Source organism: Lynx canadensis, chromosome A3 (genome assembly GCF_007474595.2).
Source record: "Lynx canadensis isolate LIC74 chromosome A3, mLynCan4.pri.v2, whole genome shotgun sequence".
NCBI classification, from domain to species: Eukaryota; Metazoa; Chordata; class Mammalia; order Carnivora; family Felidae; genus Lynx; species Lynx canadensis.
Genome location: NC_044305.1, coordinates 139,330,732 through 139,353,011, shown reverse-complemented (window position 1 = coordinate 139,353,011; position 22,280 = coordinate 139,330,732). Strand labels below are relative to the sequence as shown.

At 47.0% G+C, this 22,280-nt stretch overlaps 1 long non-coding RNA gene across 2 annotated transcripts; it reads left to right on the top strand.

Annotated features, from left to right (window-relative positions):
* Window positions 1–17,018: 17,018 nt before the first annotated feature.
* Window positions 17,019–20,517, top strand: LOC115511302. Of its 2 annotated transcripts, none has more exons than XR_004343460.1 (2): window positions 17,019–17,203; window positions 19,787–20,517. It is a non-coding gene; the product is annotated as an uncharacterized LOC115511302 (long non-coding RNA). The 2 variants fall into 2 exon arrangements; XR_004343461.1 differs by having other exon boundaries at window positions 17,019–17,238.
* Window positions 20,518–22,280: the final 1,763 nt, after the last annotated feature.

The window sequence follows — 22,280 nt, the reverse complement described above, 5'->3', positions numbered from 1 at the left end:
GTGAGATCGAGCCCGATTTGGGCCCCTCACTGAGCGTGGATCCTGCTTGGGATTCTCTGTCTCCCTCTGCCCCTCTGCCCAGCTCATGCTCGCTCTCTCCATCCCCCCCACTCCCGCCCCAACAAAAAGCTCTGTGCTGGAGAGGAAGGGTCCTGGGATCAGCAAGCAGGGATTCGAGTCCCATTCTGCCACCGCTGCCTATGTAACAATGGGCCACGGAGGATTAGTGCTGGCCCCTTCCCTGTAAAATGGTAGCAGGAGTGTGAGACCCATAGTCGTTTGAGCTCCTTACGAATAGTACGTGTTCGCATATTTGTAAAGCTTAACATCGTTGTCTTTCAAAAGGTTTTATACAAAACGGTATCATGGAAAAACAAGGCCATTATTTCACACCCAGTCGCTAAGAAAATGGACACTTCCAATTTCTGTTCACTATTATCAACTCTGCTCCGGAACTCTGAACTCCCCGCAACCTGCCTGGCCTCTCCAGTCAGTGGCTGAATGCGAACTCAGCAGGCAAAAGCCGTTCCGGACGCAACAGGCTTCTCCTCGTGCCCAAGAACCACGGTACGGACCCCTCTGTTCTTTTTATCCTTTGCAAAATTCTGACTAAACCAGGGCTCTAACCCATGGCTGGCTGTGGGTCTATATTGACTTTTATGCCAAACACTGTCTCCTGTGGGCTTTGGTGACACCACACACTCATCAATGTTCTGTGCTGAGGGGAAATGTGGGGGGTGGGAGGAGTGTGCCCAGGGAGGGAGCAGGAGTCTCTGCACGCAGGTCTAGTGTGAGATTAAGCCAGAAACAGTGTGGCTGCATTGGCCATTTCAGGTCAAGCCGAGCCTCAGGACACTCTGGACTCCAGACCTGATCCCCAGGATCGGGCCAAGAACCATCTAATTGACCGGATTGTTTAATGAAGGAGGTCTTCAAGTTACAGCAGTTTGGAGCCTGTTTGTGATTTATTTTGCAAAACACACATCTCTTTCTCTCTGCAGCTCTGGGCCAACAGTCAACAGCTCTAATGTTTTAGGGACTGGACAACATATTTGAGAAAGCATCTCCCCAGCTTCTGAGACACGGGGACAGCCTGACATGCAGGTGGGGCCCAAGTGGACACCCTCTTTCCTTCCAGTTACTCAGCACCGCTGGTTTTGACAGAAAATCTTCTCTTGTTTGTTTTTGGTTGTGTTTTTGTCTTATTTATATGTCTGTTTACTAAAGAGTCTCTTGTAAAATAAAAACTCATTTTGGAAGTACAAAAGAGTGTCTAAGAGTGTCTTGAGGATGGTCCGGAAAGTCAACAGGGCTGGGCTTTCCGGAGCTGGCAGATCATTTCCTGGGAGCAAAATGGGCGTCATGTGCTGTGTGCAGATTCACAAGTAAGGGCCACAGGAGCGGCCCTGGGAGTCCAGGGTCTGTTCCGTGTGACAGGTAAGAACATCCACAGGTAGTGATAGTGGGTGTGGTCGGGGCTGCCAAGGGGAGGGCTCAGACGTCTCAGTGAGACCTTGAAGGATGGCTAGAGCTCGGCAGGTGCAGGGGGATCTAGGCACTTCAGGACTGGGCTTGCAGGTGGCTGGGAGCACAGTGAGGGAGTCTAGAGGGTGGCTGAAGCCTGGTGGGTAATGGGGGGAACTGGGGTCCAGTGTCAGCGTTTCTGTCCTGTGAGGAGACTGAAACGGCCATGTGTTCCTTTTAAGAAGATCACTCTGAGAGCAGAGAGAACAGCTGCTTTTTGCTTGTTTGTTTTGTTTTCACACTTTGGTGGGGGGGCTGGCCTAGCCACACGATAGACAGGAGGCTGAGTAGGGGGTCTCAGCAGAAATACAGGCAGAAGCAATGAGCCTCACCATGTCAGTGCCAGGGGCACGGGTGGGGGATGACTTCGTCTGTCTCAACAAAAGCTGTCCAAGCATATGACTGGTGACAATAGGGGACGTCATGGGCTTTGCAAATTCACACTTCGCTAAGGTGCAGAGCTTTCCAGAAACATGTGCAGTGCCACCTATGACGTCGGCATCTACCGTGTGCAAATGTCCAGGAAGCTCTGGCGGGAAGGACACGGGCCTCCGCTGGAATGTGTTTTCCATCAGGGTGAAGACGATGTAGGCTTAGTCTTCCCCCCTTGCTGAGCCCCCAAGCTGCCAGCCCTCCCCAACTCAAAGGGAGGGTGGGTTGCATGTGACTGGGGTTTGTGAGGACCCCCAGCCCGGCTGGGCACTGGCCCATGCATCCTCCCCATGCCAGCTGGCAGCTCCTGTGTTTCTGCCTTCATTTCTTTGATTTGGCTAATGGCCTACTTTGGGGGGGGGGGCGGGGAATGATACGTTAAGAGCCTGAAAGTGATCATTTACTTTTACCTTAAAAAATTTTGAGACACAGCGAAGTTGCTAGTATTTCAAGGTGGATGTTTGATAGGTAGAAATCTGCGGCCCTCTTCTAAGTTCTACATTCCCAAATTAGGGATGTCTATCTCACACATGGAGTCACACTTTCTGTTTTCCCAAGTTTTCTCCAGTCAGTAAATTTAAGGTTAAATAATGTGACTTAGAGGTGTGAATATGCTTGCAATTTACTACCAACAGCTCATTAATCACAGTCTACAAAAAGCTCCCAGGGACGTCCAGACTTAACGTATCTGGCTAGTCACAGGGAGTGTCCTTCTTACTTTTTTTTTCTTTTAAAGTCAAAATCAAAATTTCTTGGAATGAGTGGAGTTTAATTGATTAAGTGATCCAACCAAGAAAAGAGGGCACCTGAGTGCTGAGGGTCCCCCAAGGAGGAAAGTCAGAGTGGGTGAGGAGCTTCCTTGAGGGAGCCAAGAACAGAAGCAACTCGTCATAGTGACCTAAGGACAGAGAGGGAGCTGGTGCAAGACTGCTCACCAGCACTGGCACTGAGCCACCTCTGCTCGTCACTCAGCCATGTCCCTGCCACTGTGAGCTCCACAAAACAGCTCATGGGGCCATCTCAACCCTGATCCTGGAGCACACCACTGTTGCTATCCCAGTAAATGAAGTGCTGGGAAGAGGCACACCACATTAATCAGGACTTGTAGGCCTTCGCTAAGAAGTTTGTACTTTATACTGCAGGCAATGAGAAGCCAGTAGAGAAAGGGAGCCCACAGGCAAATGAGATGTAACAAAACCCTGGATGCAGAATACATGGGTGTGCCAGGAGCCCGAGGAGGGGCTCTTCGAGGGGGCTGTCACAAAATTCCCGACTAGGTGCTGGCATCTGGACTGAAGCAGTGGGTGGACACAAGAAAGAAGGTCAATCTGAAGCCTATTTCTTAATATGCAACTATTGTTGAATTGCAATTTACATGAACTAAAATGCAGAGATCCTGATTGAACTGCCTTATGAGTGTTGACAGTTGTATTCACCTGTGCGGCAACTATCCAAAACAAGAGAAGGAACTTTTATACCTGCTTGCCCCTTTGCAAGATCACAATAATTCTGGCCTCCTAAGTGAGTTGGGAAATATTCCTCCCTTCTCCATATTGTGAAAATGTTTGTGCAAGGTTGGATGATTGCTATAATTCACCAGTAAGGCTCTATGTCCTTGATTTTTTCTCTTGGGGAAAATTTTTAATTATATATTAAATTAGTATACATATGCTTTCATATTATCCATATCCCATCATATCAGGTTTGGTAAGCTATATTCTTCAAAAAATTTGTCCATTTCATTGAATTTGACAATGTATTTCCATAATGGAATTCATAGCATTCCCACATCTTCCTTTGAATGCATGTAGGGTCTGTACTGGTGCCCTTCTTTCATTTCTGATATGGGTAATATGTATTTTCTCCCTTTTTTGATATTAGTGTTAATAGAGAATTATTAATTTTATGAGACTTTTCAAAAAATTAACTTGACATTGTTGATTTTCTATATTTTCAATTCCACTGATATCTTGCTCTTATTGTTACTATATATTTTTTCTAGTTATTGTTCTATTCTATTCTATTTATACTAGTTATTATGCTAGTTTTAAATTGCTCTTCATTTAGTCTCTTAAAGTAGAAGCTTAGCTGATTAACTTTAAACCTTTCATCTCTAATAATGTATACATTTCCCTTCATTCACCGTTCTAGCTGAATCCCACATACTTTCATCGATTAGGTTCTTATAATCATTATCTTCCAAATATTTCTAATTTCCCTAAAATCTCCTTTTCATTCATTGTTTATTTAGAAGTAGGCTTCAGATTTCCAAATATTTTCAGATATCTTACTGCTAGTGATTTATAATTTAATTCCATTTTAGTCAGAATATATACTCTTTATGTTTCAATCCTTTAAACTTATTTAAACTTCGTCATGGCTCAACATATTATCTATCTTGAATAACGTTCATTTTCACTTGAAGACATATGTCTTTGGTAGTTGAGTGGAGTGTGCTCTATAAGTGAAAATTAAGTCAAGTTTGTTAATAGTATTATTCAAGCCTTCTATGCTCTTACTGAATTTTTATCTACTTATTCTGTCAATAGCCAAGAACAAGTTGTCAGAATCTTTGAATACAATTGGGGAACTACCAGTACCATCTTTTCATCTTTTAAAAATATATTTTAGTTTTTAGAACAGTTTTAGATTTACAGAAAATTTTCAAAGATAGTACAGGGTGTTTCCATATCTCCTTAACCTTATTTTATCTTATTTTATTTTATTGTATTTATTAGACAGAGAGTGACAGAGGGAGTGAATGGGGGAGAGGGGCAGAGGATGAGAGAGAGAGAATCCCAAGAAGACCCCAGGCTCCGCAAAGAACCCAACATGGGGCTCAATTCCATGACCCCCAGGATCATGACCTGAGCCAAAATCAAGAGTCAGACGCTCATCCAACTGAGCCACCCAGGTGCCCCAAGTTTCCTTAATTATTAACACCTCACATTAGTGTGGTACATTTGTTATCATAATAAACCAATATTAATACATTCTTATTAACAAAAGCCCATAGTTTATTCAGATTGTCTTAGTTTTTACCCGACGTCCCTTTCCTGTCCCAGGGTCCCCATGTGGAACACCTCCTCTGTGTAGTCATCATGTCTTTTTGGGCTCTTCTTGAGTGTGGCAACTTACCAGACTGTCCTGTTTTTTGATGGCATTGCCAATTTGGAGGAGCACTGTGTGGGATGCCCACAGCTGGAAATCATGTGATTTTATTTTCATGATAAGAGGGAGTTTGTGTTGTTGGGAGGGGACCACAAAGGCAGAGCAGCATGTTCAAGGGTGTGTGTGGTCAACCTGACTCATCACCACCGATGCTGGCCTGAGCATCTGCTAGGGGGCACTGTCAGCTCTCTCCACTGTAAACCCCCTTTCCACCACATGCTCATTAGAAGGAAGTCACCGTGCACACCCCACACCTAAGTGGGGGGTTATGCTCCCTTCCACTGAGACCATAGCATCTACATAAATTATTTGGAATTCTTCTGCATGGAAGATTTGTCCTCTTTTCCACTATTTATTTCTTCATTCAATCATTTACATCAGTGTGAACTTGTCAATATTTGTTGTACACTTTGAGTTATAATCCAATACTAATTTATTTATTTTCTTGCTCAAATGGTTCCAGCCTTGACCCCTGAACAGATATACACATACCCCCATCAGTGTACTGCTGTTGTTTGTTCGTATCACTGCTTCACTTCTTGGTACTACGGGATAGGGCAGAATCATCTTGTATGCTTCTTGCTCCAGTCCCAGACCAGCCATTTTTTCAGGGAGCCCAAATTTCTTTATTGGATAACAGTGTTTGAAACAAGACCTAGGTACTGGTATAAGTTGCATCTGGGATGAAGATATGATGCTGATTTATTTATATTGAGTGGGAAATATTAATCTGAAGATGAATTGATTATATTGGAGGAGTCATAAATAGCTATAAATATCCAGGGAAGTTGATAGAAATAAAATACATTAATAAAAGAAGAAAAGCACCAAGTTGATGAGACCTGGGGAAAAGGAAAAATAAGGAGGAGGGAAAAGAGCACTTTCCTGAGCTCACAAAATAAGGTAGCATGAGAGGATAGGAGGTTCAGCTGAAGGTGAAAAGCTAGGACCCTACTTCTCTCTGGCTAAAGACCTTCTCCTGGGACACCTGGGTGGTGCAGCCAGTTAACTGTCCAACTTCAGCTCAGGTCATGATCTCATGGTTCATGCTGACAGTGCAGAGTCTGTTTGGGATTCTCTCTCTCTCTCTCTCTCTCTCTGCCCCTGTCCTGTGTGGGTGCTTTCTCTCTCTCTCAAAAGAAATAAACAAACTTTGGGGCGCCTGGGTGGCGCAGTCGGTTAAGCGTCCGACTTCAGCCAGGTCACGATCTCGCGGTCCGTGAGTTCGAGCCCCGCGTCGGGCTCTGGGCTGACGGCTCAGAGCCTGGAGCCTGTTTCCGATTCTGTGTCTCCCTCTCTCTCTGCCCCTCCCCCGTTCATGCTCTGTCTCTCTCTGTCCCAAAAATAAATAAAAACGTTGAAAAAAAAAAGAAATAAACAAACTTTATTTAAAAAAATAACAAAACAGGGGCGCCTGGGTGGCGCAGTCGGTTAAGCGTCCGACTTCAGCCAGGTCACAATCTCGCGGTCCGTGAGTTCGAGCCCCGCGTCGGGCTCTGGGCTGACGGCTCAGAGCCTGGAGCCTGTTTCCGATTCTGTGTCTCCCTCTCTCTCTGCCCCTCCCCCGTTCATGCTCTGTCTCTCTCTGTCCCAAAAATAAATAAAAACGTTGAAAAAAAAAAGAAATAAACAAACTTTATTTAAAAAAATAACAAAACAGGGGCGCCTGGGTGGCGCAGTCGGTTAAGCGTCCGACTTCAGCCAGGTCACGATCTCGCGGTCCGTGAGTTCGAGCCCCGCGTCGGGCTCTGGGCTGACGGCTCAGAGCCTGGAGCCTGTTTCCGATTCTGTGTCTCCCTCTCTCTCTGCCCCTCCCCCGTTCATGCTCTGTCTCTCTCTGTCCCAAAAATAAATAAAAACGTTGAAAAAAAAAAGAAATAAACAAACTTTATTTAAAAAAATAACAAAACAGGGGCGCCTGGGTGGCGCAGTCGGTTAAGCGTCCGACTTCAGCCAGGTCACGATCTCGCGGTCCGTGAGTTCGAGCCCCGCGTCGGGCTCTGGGCTGACGGCTCAGAGCCTGGAGCCTGTTTCCGATTCTGTGTCTCCCTCTCTCTCTGCCCCTCCCCCGTTCATGCTCTGTCTCTCTCTGTCCCAAAAATAAATAAAAACGTTGAAAAAAAAAAGAAATAAACAAACTTTATTTAAAAAAATAACAAAACAAAATAAAGACCTTCTTCTCCTTGCACTGTAAGTAACTAATATGCAATTTAACATAAAGAGAAAATCGTATGCAGATGAAGTGGAACATGATGGGGTGGGGGCTAGGCCAGCTCCAGCTCAGGAGTTGGGGGCCAGCTCTGCACCAAAGCACAAAGCCATGACGGGAAAGAGGGAGTTATCGTAAAGTGGTGGGGCTGTGCTTCCCCACTTGGAAGCTTCTCGGGTGCTGCTGACCAGGTCGACTCGTGAGGGTTGCCGTGGCAGGCATGGTAGGCGATAATGTTCGTGGATCTGCAGATCTTCCAGAGCTGCACGTGAGCCCCGAGAAGCTGGTGAATGAATCAACAATTGATACTCCCACTTGTTTTTTGCAAAAAGTGTGTAACGAAAAAGAAATTATCTTAACCTTCGTAGGGAATGAAGCATCCAAGGTATTATTAAATCTGTCAGTGGGCACAGACAACTTTGACAGGTGCTTTTTTTTTGCTATTTCAGCTCTTGAGAGAAATAACAGTGCCGGTAACGCCAGATTAGTTAAACTCTAAACTCGTGACACACGCACGGTCACACGTAAGCACTGTGCTTTTTATCTTATCTTCACGCAAGGTCATAAGACAGCTTAGTAGTTTTTAATGTTTCCACTTTACAAATGAGAAAGACTCAGGTCAAGGAATTAAGAGACAGAGTCACAGAAATAGTTCAATACGGTCAAATCTGGAACCCCAGCTCCCGCCCTCACTGACACTGAGCGCGGTTTTATTCTGACACACGATTGAGGACAGGGTGCTTTGCCTCATGCTTTCCAGCAGAAATCCATTGTTTGTTTCCAGTTTCTAGTTTTTCCCATCACACTAGCTCTGGGAGTCATTACAAAATTTAATTTTAAAAGAGACAGTCCTTGTCTCTCGGGTTCTAAGAAACTGACCATAAAAAAACAAAAACAAAAACAAAGCTGGTAGATGAGAAACTTCTGCAATTTTTTTACTTAACTGTACAGCAACAACTTAAGAGTCCTGCACATTGCAGTAACTTAATTTCCATCACTGTTGCTCTCTCACCAAATTAAAAGGTAATTTTTCTGTAAGTTCTTGACATGTGGTTTGTTGTGGACCAGACGCCAGAACCCTTGAGGCTCAGCTCACAGTATCTGCTAACACTTCCCTCTCACACGTGCTGTTCACACGCCGCAGTCGCACTAACACACGTTAGAAACAGACGTTGTAAGTAGCCCTTCGGATCTTGAGGAGAATGCTGTCGGGCTCGAAGGAGAACGCAGCCACAGGAGGCGAGGACGGAATTCCACAATCTCGCTCCCACGTCCCCCCGAGCCCTGTACCCAAACAAATGTCCTGCACGATGACATTAGCTGGATGAAGAGTCCCAGGAGGTTGGACTCACCTGGTGAGATGCCCGCAGGCGTGAGTCACATGTTGATGAGACAGAGCAGACGGGCTGTGAGAGCTGCTGAAGGGCAGCGCCCCGGGCCCACCTGGCGGAAATGGGGACAGTCCCACAGTGATCCACAGCCTGCGAAATGTTCAGAATACATGAGAAGTCCTGTAGAAACACAATGTCAACAATTATCCAGCATGAAATGTTCTCATGACACCGGATTCAACAATCACTCCTCCTTGTTTCCTTGCTGGTCAGAGGCAAAGCCTCCTTCATAGGTGAGGGCCAGCTCCGGAGAGCAAAGCTGTGGCACGTTCCATGTGCCATGGACAGAAATATTGAGAATTCCTCTCTTAGTGAATGCAGAGATTTTCCTTAACTAAAATGTGATAAGACATAAGCACCAGCACGAGGACCGAACAAATCTTGAGGAAGGCAAAAAGTATCCCCTTTACAGCAAGGGACACCTCCCCTCCCTGCACATTGTGCCTTGGAGCTCATTCCTGCCCTCTCATCAAGACCTTTGCATTTTTTTCAGTGAGAGGTTTTTAACTCCAAGAGGAAAGTGTTTTCCTGTTATCTAAGGGGGCTGTGCCAAGATGAGGCCCACAGAATGCCCTGGGAAGGAGGGCCCAGCTTAGGTAGAAACGCTGCTGTTCCGCGGAGAGAAAGAGGCTCTGTGCAAACTCTGTGAGGAGTTCCATGACTCTCACGGGCTGCAGGCCGAGCTGCTGGGCTGGAAACACTTGGAGCGGCTGGACAGAGCATGTCTCGAAATTCGGCTGTGGTACCAGAGAGCTCTGAGCAATGAGGGCATTTGCAAGACAAGGATCAAGAACAGGGAACCAGGAGGCGGGAGCCCAGCCCCTGAAGTTACTTGAAACAATTGCCGGTAATGAGAAACCAAAAATCATATTAGAGATTTCTGAAGTATCCAAGGAGTGGAGGGACAATAATCGGATTTTGGTTTCTGGAGCAGACACACTGGTAAACAGCCAGGGCCTTCAGTACCCACCCTCAGATATCTGCACCCTAGAAATGGAAAGAGAGCAGAAATAGTGAGAGAAACAGGAGTGGAGAGAGCCCCTAATTATTCAATCCCTCACTGATTTAAGGTGATTTATCCTTAGACCAAGTGTATACCAGAAGAAAATTTAAATTATTATAAAAAACAGTTCAGCCACAGCCTCACATTATTTATATAAAATGTCTAGCATTCATTCAAAAATGTTCATGCATATAAGAAAAGTAAATGAAAACCAAAGTTGGACCCACAGGAGATCCAGGGGTTGGAATGATCAGACATGGCTTTTAAGATAACTATGGTATTGGGGCGCCTGGGTGGCGCAGTCGGTTAAGCGTCCGACTTCAGCCAGGTCACGATCTCGCGGTCCGGGAGTTCGAGCCCCGCGTCAGGCTCTGGGCTGATGGCTCAGAGCCTGGAGCCTGTTTCCGATTCTGTGTCTCCCTCTCTCTGCCCCTCCCCCATTCATGCTCTGTCTCTCTCTGTCCCAAAAATAAATAAACGTTGAAAAAAAAAAAAAAAATTAAAAAAAAAAAAAAAGATAACTATGGTATCATGTGCCAAATTATACTGAAATGGCAGATTTGGGCAGAAAACTGGAAACTTAAAACAAAATGAAAATCCTAGTGCTGAACAGAGAAAAATGTAAATTAAAATTTCAATGCAGACATTTAACATACTGGCATTATTATTAATTCCTATTGTTAAATAAATAACTATTTACTTCAATAGTTTAGACACAGCTAAAGAGAGACAATTAGTGAACATGAAAACACACAGAATAAAGGTGGGCAAAAAAAATTGAAAATGACAAAAGTTTAATACATATATAAACGGTCAAAGAAAGAGAGGACACATCAAATGAAGAAGAGGAAATGTTTGATAGAACGGCTCAGATTTTTATAAAACTTGTGAGACAGCAAGTCATTGATTCAGGAAGCCCAACAACTTCAAGACAATGCAATCCAGATCCTAGCACAGCATTCCAAAAAAGCGGAAAACTGAACCAAAACCAGAACCTTAAAGTAGACAAGTGAAAATATACACCACCTTCCAAGAAGGGAAAACACGGGGACTGATGGGAACCACGGAAGCAGGAAGTCCATAGGATGACGTCATCGGCGTGCAGCCGGAAGTGGGCGTGCCCTGGGTTCCGCGCCCAGAGATGGTGGCTTCAAGAATGAAAGTGAAATAAAGACTTCCAGGCAACAACAGTCACGGACCCGGGAGGATGTTTCACAGCAGATTCAGGTGAAAATGAATTCCAAGGAGAGTCCTTTAAGCAAAAGGAAAGTAAACCCAGATGGAAGCGCAAAAATACAAGACAGAAAGAATAATAATAGAAAAGTGAATCTACAGAAGTGCAGACAAACACTGTGCGCGGTGATGGTGTAGATTTATATCATGATGTATGTTACAGGTTATGTATTTTTAGAAGTATATGATAGCATTAGCAAAAAAGGCCAAGATAGCAAGAAAGTCTGGTAGACAAGTTAAAATGTTATAAGACCTTTGCATTAGTTGACAGGTATTAAATTTCTAGTTTGTATTAGATTTTAATAACTCAAGAATATGTTTAGTACTATCACCATGGAAATTATTCAGATAACAGTAAAAGGACGCATATTTAACAAGCTAACAGAAGGAAAATACTTTCCAGAGTAAGTTAAGAAAACAGAGGAAAAGGAATATAGAAGGAAAGACAAATGGAAAACAAATAAAAAGATTCAAATCTGAATATATTAAAATTGCATTCGATGTTAATTACCTAAATTCTCCAATTTAAAGACAAAAGTTTTCAGAGGTGGTAAATAAAATAATCTGATTTTATGCAGATTCGATCCAAATAATCCAATTGTGTGTGGTTTACAAAAGACAAACCTCAGCATGATAAAAAAAAGTTTGAAAGTAAAAATATGAAAAATACACGCCATGCAAACTAAACCTGGAGGACCTATACTAATATCAGACAAAGTAGAAAGTAGGGGAGGCTAACCAGAGACAAAGAACATCAGGTAATAATAAAGTTTCAATCTTCAAGAATAATATACAATTTAAAATGTGCATACCTACAATAGTATAATCCCAGGATATAAACAGAATAAGTTTCCAGAATAGCAAAAATAATGGGCACTATTACAAAAAAGATAACAGGTGTTGGCGCGGGTGTGGAGAAAGGGGAACCCTCGTGCGCTGTTGGTGGGAATGAAAACTGGGCCGGCCAGTCTGGAAAACAGTGTGGAGGTTCCTCACAATGTTACAGATGGAGCTACCATCTAATCCAGTGATTCTACTTCCAGGTATTTACCCACAGGAAATGCAATCAGTGTCGCAAAGAGATCTCTGCATTTGTATGTTCACTGCAGTGTCATTCACAGCATCTAAGATAAGGGGACACCTACACACCCGTCAGTGGATAAATGGATTTTAACAATGTGGTCTGTATGCTTATACACACACACACACACACATTCAGTGGATATGTATGTGTAAATATCACTGTTAAATATAAACATATAAATATGTAAATATATAAATATACAGTGGAGTATTACTCAGCCATAAGAAAGAAGGAAATCCTGCCATTTGCAACAACATGGATAATGTACTCAAGAGTAAATTATGCTCAGTGAACCAAGTTAGACACAGAAAAACAGTACTATATGATTTCACTTATGTGTGAAATCTAATTGAACCTGGGGCTCCTGGGTGGCTCAGTCGATTAAGTGTCCGACTTCAGCTCAGGTCACAATCTCACAGTTCATGAGTTCAAGCCCCACATCGGGCTGTGTGCTGACAGCTCAGAGCCTGGAGCCTGCTTCGGATTCTGTGTCTCCCTCTCTCTCGGCCCCTACCCCATTCATTCTCTCTCTCTCTCTCTCAAAAATGAATACACGTTAAAAGAAAACTTAAAAATTAAAAATAAATAAATAATAAAAACTAAAAAAGTTGAACTCATCAAACCAGAGAAGAAATGGGTGGTTACCGGGGCTGAAGGTTGGAGAAAATAGGAAGGGCTTGGCCAGAAGAGGCACAACGCATTGGGTTAGTAAGAGAGTAAGTTCTGAGCATCTAATGTACAGCAGGTGCCTCAGTAAATGATACCCTTTTGCACCTGAAGTTCACTGAAAGAGTAGATCTTGAGTGTTCAGCCCACTGTTGCAACAAGGCAACTGTGTGAGGAGAAGGGTGTGTGAGTAGGTGGCTTGAGGAACCATTCGTGTACCAAACACCTCATCATATACTTCGAGTGTACACGATTTTTGTCAGCCATACCTTAATAAAGTTGGGGCAAAGCAAAAAATAAAAATAAAGGCATGGACAAATCCTCAGTTATACTGCTTGGATTTTACACGCATCTCTCCATAACTAATAATAAAGGCAGACAAGAAATCAACAAAAAGGTGAGCGTTGCACCTCCTGAGTGAAATCAATGCACATCATCACAGGAACAGAGTGAAGAAAATTATGTCAACTGATGCAGACAAGGTATTTGGCAAATACGGTGTATTCATCACTGATGACACCAGCCAAGAAGATTCGCCAAACCAGGAATGAAAAAGGTCAGATGTCGAAAACCCACCGCAAAGTGACAGTGCACGAGAGTGTGTGAGCCTCCCCGCCCCCGCCCCTCGGAGTTGAAGGAGACCAGAAAGCCTACTACCACACTGATAGCTAAGAAGGCAGAGGAATAAAGGGGAACCAGATATTCCGAAGAACTGGAAAGGGGAAAATATGTCCACCTATATGCATAGATAACCTGACTGTGTGAGTAGGAAGACCTCAGGTCTCATCGCTTCTTTCTTTTTTCTTTTAAATTTTTTTATGTTTATTTGTTTTTGAAAAAGAGAGACAGAGCACAAGCAGGGGTGGGGTGGAGAGAGAGGGGGATACGGAATCTGAAGCAGGCTCCGGGCTCCGAGCTGTCAGCGCAGAGCCCAACACAGGACTCGAACTCACGGACCGCTAGATCATGACCTGAGCCGAAGTCGGACACTTAACCGACTGAGCCAGCCAGGCGCCCCTTAAAAGATTGTTTGGTTTTTTTAATTTTTTAAACGTGTATTTATTTTTGAGAGAGACAGAGACAGAATGCGAGTGGGTTAAGGGCAGAGAGAGAGGGAGACACAGAATCCGAAGCAGGCTCCTCCAAGCTGTCAGCCCAGAGCCGGTCATGTGGCTCAAACCCACAGACCGCGAGATCATGACCTGAGCTGAAGTCGGACACTTAACCGACTGAGCCACCCAAGCACCTCGTGAGTTGTAAGAGTTCTTTATGTATTCTAGATATGAGTCCCTTATCAGATATTTGCAAATATTTTCCCACAATTTGTGTTTCCTTTACTTTCTTGATGTGTCCTTTGAAACACAAAAGGTTTTTTTAATGTTTATTTTTATTTATTTTGGGATTTTTTTTTAATGTTTTTTTATTTATTTTTGAGACAGAGAGAGACAGAGCATGAGCAGGAGAGGGGCAGAGGGAGAGGGAGACACAGAATCTGAAGCAGGCTCTGGGCTCCGAGCTGTCAGCACAGAGTCCGACGCGGGACTCGAACTCACAAACCGTGAGATCATGACCTGGACCGAAGTCGGATGCCCAACCGACTTCGCCACCCAGGCGCCCCCTCATCGCTTATTTCCAACTGAAGTAAGCTCACGACTGCAGTCCTCGCCGACGGGGATGGGGCTCGATTGCAGGTGTCGTCAGCCGTGGGACAAGGCCCGCAAGCCGTGTGAGACACGGAGACAGAGGTGGTGCCCGGCCGGGATGGGGGCGCGGAGCAGGGGCGGGAGCCAGACCTTTGATGTCCCTTTGATGGGACATCATTCCCTTTGATGGGAATGTGCTGCGGCCTCCTCGAATACTAAAGGCAAGAAATCGTGCTTGGCTTTAAAATTTTCCGGGGCAAAATAATTGTACTTATTACCATGATCATTCAAAAACATAGAATTGAATTGCCGTGAGCAAATACAGTGTACATATTTTAGTCTGAAACAATGGAACTTAGTTTTTATAAATTGTTAGAGACTTCAAAAATTGTATTTCATTCTTTTAACAGTATTATCAAGGGCAGTGACTCACTGCTCAGGCTGGGTCAGAAGCATTCTCTAAAGAAAAGCGGGTTTTTTCCTGCATCTCATTTGCGAGGAGGCCGCCAGCTCTGCCCTCCAGCCCAGACGCCGCCGGACGGAGGACGGGGTCAAGGCAGGCCCGGAAGGGCAGCGTTGCTCCCGGGAACAGCCCCGGCACCGAGCAGGGCAGAGCAGCGGTGTGCACGCTGGACTGGGCCTGAGGGCCACATTCTGCCTCACGTTATCACATTAAAATACGACAGGAAGTTTCCAACTCTTGCTTGAAGTCTGCAGGTGAATCATCTCAATGATTCATCGAGCCTCCTCGCCCGGGTCATTCTGCCCGTCCCTGCAGGAGTCGTGCCTCAATGTTGACGGAAAGCCTTTCAAGTTCTGACACATCGTGTTTGTTAAGATAAGGTCATTTCCTTTTCCTAACACTTGACCTATGAAGTCTCCGCTCGGGGCTGTCGTGCTCCTCAAGCTGAAACACCAGGACCTTTTCCCGTAGGTGCGGCTCGGGGCCTGGGAGGCAGTGTTTGCCCGTGAAGATATGGAAAGCCCCGGCTTTGCCACATTCTGGCGCAGTGGTGACAAGGGAGTTAGTGTCCCCACGCCCGCTGCCCTCTGCGATACGATCGTGGCACAGTACCACCCACCTCACCCACGTGTAGGGCTGCCCCGGGGGCCGCCCGAGTGTCAGCCCTGCAGGTCTCCGTGGTGAAGACGTGCTCTGTGGTGTAAATGAAGAGCCTTGGTGTGATTTTCCCAGTAATAAAAATAAAGCAAATGCTCCACTGGCCTCGTCTTCGAAAGGAGCTGAGGCTGCCCAGGCCACAGAGAAGGCTGCCTGCAGGGAGAGGCTCTCGGGCCGCCGGGCGTTGGGCCCCCGGGGCTAGAACGAGCCACCGCAGCTGGTTAGGGCCAAGTCAGTGTGAACAGACCCAGTGGCTCCTGCTGGCCACCTTCCCGTCTGGGACCCGTTGGTCTATCAGCAGCAGAGCTCTGTCCGGCTGGTTGGAACAGACCCAGGAACGTGCTAGAAGGATGCAGTCACAGCCACCAGCAGGGGCACAGCAGGAGCAGGGAGTGCACAGCCCTCTGGCCGGTTCTGCCCTCCTCTGTCGAGCCGCAGACCTCGCTTCTGCTGTTCCCACTGCCTGTCAAGCCCCATACACAGCGGCTCCGAGGTCGAGAGAAGGGCAGGGGACACGGGCGGGCTAACGGTCAGAGCTAGATGCCAGTATTTACCAGCCTCCTGATGTAGCATCTGAAATGTGGTCAGCATGGTGTGTGGCCATCCCTGCAGGAGCAGAGGTGGGAGACCCTACAAATACTCCCCTTGCTTATCGCCTCGTGATGAACGCGATGTCCAGAAACACTCTCAGAGGGTTTGACGTGAGGGCCGGGGACGCAGTTCTGAGATACGTGAAGGTTGCTTTTGTGTCAGCCTCGCTGGGGCTTTGAGTCGAACGCTGTTGGGGGTGTGCCTGTGAAGGTGTTTTGGAATAAGATTAACATTTAAATCGGTAGACTGAGCAAAGCAGATTACCCTCCCCTGTGCGGGTGGGCCTCATACAATCAGTTGAAGGCCTGAATAGAACATAAGGCCAGAGACTTCCTCCTGCCCGATGGCCCTGACCTGAGACATCAACTTCTCTCCTGCCTTCAGACTGGGACTAAAACCTACGTTCTTCCTGGATCTCCAGCTGAGCAGCCTTTGGGCCTGAACTACGCCCTCGGCCCGCCCCGGCGTGCCGACCGAGCCCGCAGATCTGGGGACGTGCCAGGTCCTGATGGTAAGCCTCCCCCTGTCTGTACACGTCCAGTCGGCTCTATTCCTCTGGAGCACCGGACGCAGGTGGATGCTGTGACCTGCAGGGAGAGGGGACGGTGAGAACGAGGCGGATCCTGACCCGGGTGCACACGGGGCCTGCGGTTGTGGCCCCACTGCCTGCTACTGTGCTGAGGTGACACGCAGCCGCGTGCTCCCGCGTGTCCTCCAGGCTTCGGGGCTTCAGAGGCACCCACACATGGGCTCCGCGGCAGGTGCCGTGCAGGGGCAAAGGCAGACATGCACTGAGCTCAGAATAAGCCTCATCTAAACAGATGGTTATTGTTAAAGGCCCCTGGGAGGCTCATGGTTTCCACAAGAGAAGTCTACGTGAAATAACGCTCACATGACACTTGGTGACACAGAGGCCTGGTGCCACTGACAGAGCTTATCACTTAGTGTGGACAACCGCCGTGGAGGTGGCTGTGTCGAGCTGTCGCCGTCCCAGTTTGGAGAGCAGCTCCAACGCCCAGGGGTGCCCACGACCCAGCCCGGCCTGCCACGGCGCCCACGCTTTCTGTGTCGGGGCAGGCGTGAGAGGAGGTTTCCAGACGGGCCTGAGCCATCACTGGGATGATGGGAGCTGGGAGGTGAGTCCGGACCTGTGGACAGACCCGGAGGTTTGGTGAGTCAGCGGGTACTTCCCAGAATGTTGGGCAGAGGGAAAGTCGGGGTCGAGAAAAGCATCTGGTTGTGGTTTGGATCTCCTGGCTCTGAGCCTTCCTGTGAGCCGGCCCTGCAGGAGATCGGTGCCCGAGGCCCTGTGAGGGGCAGCAGCCGGGTGGACGGTCATGTTGCGTAAACACCAAGACCCACAGCAAATCCCGACGGCTCTGCCGGACCGAGGCCGTGGGCGGCCAAGCGTGCCGGTCGCCCCCTCTCCCCCGTCAAAGAACAAGCGAATTTGCAAACAGCCTGTTTGGAAACGGGGTGGCAGTGCCCGCCAGATTCCTCCCAGGACAGCGGGGTCCTCCTGAGACCGTGTGGGGGGCAGGGTCATGCACTCCAGGGAGGACATGGGTTGATTCAGGGTCTATCCCAAATGTATTGTCTCGCAAGATAGAGTAACATCTTCCCCCTGAAAAAGTCCTGAGAGCTCCTCGAACCACATTTCGAGGACATCTGAGTGGAGCGTCAGCAGAAGAGACGGGAGGCTCTGTGTAAACAGGTCCCACGGCTGCTTTAACGAAAATGGTGAAGTTTTAAAATGTATTGACTTGCTCTTGTTTGCTGAGAAACGAGCAGATGCACTTTCTTTCTACTGTGGCTGCACTGAGCTCACAAAGGATAAGAAATTGGATCATTTACATGATGCCAAATGACCACATCCTTCCTGGGCCCCGCGACAGCAGCACATGCTTCTGAGTCAGAGTCTGATGTTCTGATCACGCTGAGTCACCTGAGCCGTGAGCTCGCCGCCCTCAAGACACAGTGCTCAGTAGACACGGTCCAAAGGGAAAGAAAGTGGCCCCGGTTTTCCACAAACGCAAGAGCCGCTAACGCCACGCTCCTGTCTGCAGCTCGCAGACCGTCGTGGCTTTAATCCCAGGCCCTAGAAGGCTCCCACTTTCTCGTGGAGACTAGTTTGACATGGGCTGTTCAGTAAGTCCAGGTATCAGTTGGATGACGTAGTATTTCCCCATCACTGTCTCCCCCAGCGAGGACAAAGACTGCTTCGATGGTGCTGTGTCCCAGTATGTAGCAAGTGTTTGAGGCTTATTTATGAATAAAGTAATGAGCGAAATGGGAGTGTCAGTGCCTTAATGGAGTCTCGAACTCGCCACTTGATCAAAATTCTCTTCCTAAGTTCTTATTCTAGTTTGGGACTCCATCTTGTGACCAGTTCATCTGCTACAATAATCCTGATTTAGCAAGCACTTATCATGATCACATTCTGTCTTTATAAAACCCCACAAAGCAGGCATTATCATTTTACTACGTTCCTGAGGCTCCAGGAGTATAAATGATTTCAACGCAACCAATATAATTTAGTAGAACGCAATTTTTCCGTTTGCTCTTAGCACTAGTACATTTAGTATTATGTTTGAATATACTGGTAAAATCACAATGAGATAACACTGCACACCTGTCAGGACGGCCAAAATCCAGGACATGGAGAGCACTCGATGCTATCTCATCGCTGGTGGAAACGCAAAGTGGTGCGGCCACCCTGGAAGACACTGTGGTGTTTCACACAAAAGTAAACATACTCTTACCAAACTTGCCAGCAGTCGCACTCCTTGGTATCCACCCAAAGGAGTTAAAAACTTCTGTCCACACAAAACCCTGCACGCAGATGTTTACAGCGGCTTTATTCATCATTGCCAAAATCTGGAAGCAGCCAAGATGCCCTTCGGTAGGTGGTAGACACATCCAGACAATGGAGTATCATTCAGCACAGAAAAGATGAGCTACCAAGCCATGCAAAGACATAGAAGGAATTGAAATGCCCATCACTAAGTGAAAGAGGTCAATTTGAAAAGACTACATACTATATGGTTCCCACTACACGATATTCAGGAAAAGGCAAAGCTACGGAGACTGTAAGAGGGTCAGGGCAGCCAGTGGGTGGGGAGGAGGAGAAAGATGGGCAGGCGGGATGCAGAGGAGCTCAATGGCAGTGACCATCCTCACTGTGACACTGTAATGGCAGACACACGCCAGTGTACATTTGCCCAAACTCATAGAACGCACAAGAGTGACCCCTGATGCAAACTCTGGACTTTGGGCGATTATGATCGCCCATGGAGGTCCACGTAGGTCCATGTGTGTGTTGGGGGGGGGTGGGTGTTGGTAATGGGGAAGGCTGTGCATGTGTCAGGGCTGAAGGTTCACAGGAAATCTCTATACCTTCCCTTCCATTTTGCCAGGAACCTAAAACTGCTTTAAAAAAAAAATAAAATATTTAAAAACTGGGTCGCTGCATGAGAACAGCTTTACTTATGTAGATACACATATATTGCATGTATATGGCACATACGTACATATGCAAAGATGGATAAACCTGCAGGCTAAGAAGCGAAGCCATTTGCTGAACAACAAGAACATTCCAGTATCCCTCATCCACGGCTGCCCAGGCTATACTCCTAACATCTGCTTAGAAAAAGAAAGAATGATCTATAGTTACCTTTTCCCTAAAAAATAAATGACAGTTCTCTTCAACTTTATTCCAGGGACTTGGATAAATGTTTTCAGATGCACAAGTTAACCAAGTCCAGGACCCTTGTTCTCGACTCTGTTGATTCATCATGATGCCCATCACCCGCAACGCCCAGACTGTATTTCTGTCACTCTCGTCAATGTCACATCTGCTGATGTTGAGCCTCTAAATGGAGCTTCTCACATTGTCCGGACGCCATTTTGTTCATTTGCACATTGTTTGCACACATTGTTCGCATGCAGCTGGCCACATTATTCATGTGAGCCCAGCTGGCAAGGCAAAAATATACCAAAGTTATGTTGATAAGCTATTTATTCCCTGTAACCCTGGCTAGTGAGGAGCTAAAAAGAAATTAAAGCATTACCTGAAGAGTCAACCATGGGCAAGAGGAGAGGTAGAAGCAGGCTGAGTCATCGAGGTCCTGAGGACCCGAGGGTGTTGCAGCCCCAAGGAGGGCTTGTGCGTAAATCACAGAGTCAAGGGTGCGGAACAGCCCTCCTTCCTAACTGACCCTCCAGGTGCGTGATGCCCAGACAGACGAAATCTGAGAAGGCGCCAACATCCAGTGGAAGGCGGGAACCAGGATTTGTGCCCACTCAGGAACTGCCCTCAGACCCTCTTCCTCTAGAGGCCAGGAGACACGCTACCCTCTGCAAGCGTTCGGCAGAGGCTCTCGGTTTCCCCTACTTGGCTATTCACCTCTTTTGACATCTTTGAAAAATGAACTTTCATGGTTCATACAGATTTTATTGGGGTTTTGTTTGTTTTCCTTTCGTTTTCATTCTAGCTCATTTCGGTCACCAGGCACAATGACAATTATGGAATAGTCATCACTGACAAGGGACATTCTCCACCGTGGTCTTGCTCACCTCCACAAGGTGCCGCAGAGATCTCATGCTTTCACACCCACAGTGTGGCCTCGGTGATCAGTGTTGATCTCAGGGAGGAATTAAATTATGTGATGTTTATAAGAGTTTGCCTCAGGATGAGTGACATAAAGGGTACTCTTGAACAAGCAAGTCCCTGCTGCTAATGAAGCTCTTTTCTCCTTTCCTTCCTTCCTTCCTTCCTTCCTTCCTTCCTTTCTTTCTTTCCTCTTTCTTTTCCAATTTTTTATCTTGGAAAAATACACATAACGTAAAATTCACTGTCTTGACCGTTTTTAGGCATATGGTTCAGTTGGTGGGAATGGAAACTGATACGACCATCATGGAAAACAGTATGGAGGTTCCTCAGAAAACTCAGAATAGAACCATTAGATCCAGAAATTCTACTTGTGGGTTTACATCCAAAGGAAATGAAATCACCGTCCTGTAGAGACATCTGCACCCTCATGCTCACTGAGGCGTTATTTGCAGTAGCCAACACATGACAGCAGCCTACGTGTCTGCCAGGGGATGGACGGATAAACAGCAGTTAGATACAGACATATGTATACAATAAATATATACGATCATCTGTCATGTATAAATAATATAGCATATACTTGGATGTTATTCCCCTGTGTATGTATATATATGCCACTATTCACCCTTAGGAATGAAGGAAACCCTGCTGGGCACAACAACATAAATGACCCTGGAGGACACGCGCTCAGGGAGATGAGCTGGGCACAGACAGACAAATGCTGCCTGAGTCCACGCGCATGAGCCCATCTTTCTGAGTTGCTCTTGTTGCGGTAAATGTACCTCCTGTTCGATGGGGACCAGAAAGAATGGCATGCTGGGTATTTAAACTAAGTGTGCTTCTCCAGGTTTCCATCAAAGACAACCATGTGTCCAAGTGCATTAGCACTCCGAAGCAGTTCTTGTCGCCAGAGCTCTGAGACCCCAATTAGGTTTTCTCAAGCTGACCAATCCCCGCCCCCCCACGTCCAGAGATGCCTCCTCCCTGCCCTTCCTTCCCCTGGGGCCACCCCTCCCACCAACGTCCCAGAAAGTGCTTCCGTGTGTCTTGTAGGTGAGGCTAGTGTCTCCTCCCACTTCCATAAAGACAGAGGACTGTGGGGTTAAGATTATTTACTGACTGGCCTTTAACATAAGACCCAAGGTCGTTAGCCTCTGACCAAACAATCGTCCCTGGATTTTCTGTCAATTATCATTTAAATAGTGACCCTTCCTTGAGGAAATGCTCTCTCCATTCGGAGGGGAGTGTAGATGCCTGTCCAGGCTGTGGGTGTCTCTTGGGAACCTCCACCCTCAGACGAGGTGCCGTGCAGGCTCAGCACCCCTGCAGTCCAGAGACCTGGAGCCACAGCCTCATGTGACGACCGCCAGCGAGGGCCCCTTGCAGGGCGGGACCTGCGTCCTCTCCGACCTTCGGCGTCTTCAGCAAGTTGCGCTCTCACGGCGGGCTGCCCTGGAGAGGGGTCTGTGCAGGGCCGCGGAGTCTTGCTACCGGGCGGTTGAAGACTGACCACCGCGGGGGAGCACGTGGGGGCCTTCTGCCCGTGGCGCTGCCCTGTGTCCCAGCGCCCCGAGCTCTGGGAAGAGGGTCCAGGGCTGGGC